This window comes from Xiphophorus maculatus, chromosome 17, assembly GCF_002775205.1.
Source record: "Xiphophorus maculatus strain JP 163 A chromosome 17, X_maculatus-5.0-male, whole genome shotgun sequence".
Lineage (NCBI taxonomy): Eukaryota > Metazoa > Chordata > Actinopteri > Cyprinodontiformes > Poeciliidae > Xiphophorus > Xiphophorus maculatus.
In genome coordinates, this window is record NC_036459.1 from 18,298,349 (window position 1) to 18,299,812 (window position 1,464).

Below are 1,464 nucleotides of genomic sequence, written 5' to 3' on the forward strand. Positions count from 1 at the left end.
TAAATATCTTGTTGACAGACATCTGTACATCTCTCATTTTTTCTCCACATGGAACGGAGCATGATGCTGCCACCGCCAGGTTTCACAGTGGAGAGGTCATGTCACACCTTTTAGATTTTCATATTTTAATTTTTGAGAATTTCCAAGCAACAAAAACACCTTTGCACTCTTCAGAAATTTCTTGCATATCAAGTGTTGAATTCCTTTTGGACCTTATCAATTTGCGTTTTTTTTTTTTCTTTTTTTTTCTGCAAAATAACTTGAACTCATGTCAGGAGCATTTGATGACATTCTGTCCCAGATTCCTCATCTGATTACGCCCAGATGTTCCAAATCCTTATTTGTATTTCCTGTAAGAGATGAAACTGCTTCCTGCAGCCGATGGAGGTTCACTTTTACACACCGGCTGCGTTTCTCTGAGAAGTGTGGTTTGTATGTAAAAAAAGAGCGCCGCAACCGCCAGCATCAGACGCAATCTGGGTCATCTGTGCTCAATCCACGGGATTAGTTTGGTCACTGAGAAGCCTCCGCATATGGTGCTGGAAGAAACACGCCTGATGATGAAAAGTCAGAAAAATCTACACCTCTGTGAATTTAATCTGAGACGAGGCAAACTACTGCTGGAGAAGATGGGCAGTTGGCCTTTAAGTTGTTCATAAAAAAAAAAAGACATTAAAATTCTGCTTAAATAATCTCTATATAATTATTTTCTGAGCTATGTAGTTTTAAATATCTAATGTGAGCTGCTCTCAGGGCTCTGCGGGTGCTGCCAGATTGTTGTTCATGAATTTTTTATCTTTACAATGCACCAGCAATAAAAAGTTCTCTGAAACCGAGTCAAAGAGCCATTCATGCTGAGTCACGCGGCTTTTTCCAAAAGCCTGACTCAGCATTTGTTCCCAGATGAAGGCAGGAGACATTTTAGCGCTGAGCAGGTCTCGTGTTATTTATCTAACTGGAACAGCGTAGCCAAACTTTTGGAAATAGTTTAGCTTTGAAATTCAAACTCGCGTCTTAATACTAGAGGGAATCATGTTTTTGTTGCACATGTACCAAATTACCAACAAATCAGACGTCACCTACTCAGGATTATCTCATCAGCACCGAGTTTGTACAGGGAATTTCAAATCAACGTTTGTTTTATATAAGTCTCACATTAGGAAAGGTTGGTGGAAACAAAATTCAAAATGACTTTCTAAATTTTGCAAAAATGTTTTTATGATCGCTTGAGGGTTTGTTTTTTTTTCACTTCACTGAAAAGAGTTAATGAGCTAAAGGAGAGATGGAAACAAGTTTCCTGGATAAGTTCTTTCATATCAAACACTGAGTCCAAACCTCCAGCTCAGAGTAGGACTAGCATGGACGAGGTGGTTCATGCTAGTTAGCATCCTCTACTTTCTGTTTCTTACAGCCATTCATAGAGTCGAGGCCTGATAAAGTAATTTGCAGTTTCTTTTTTTTTTT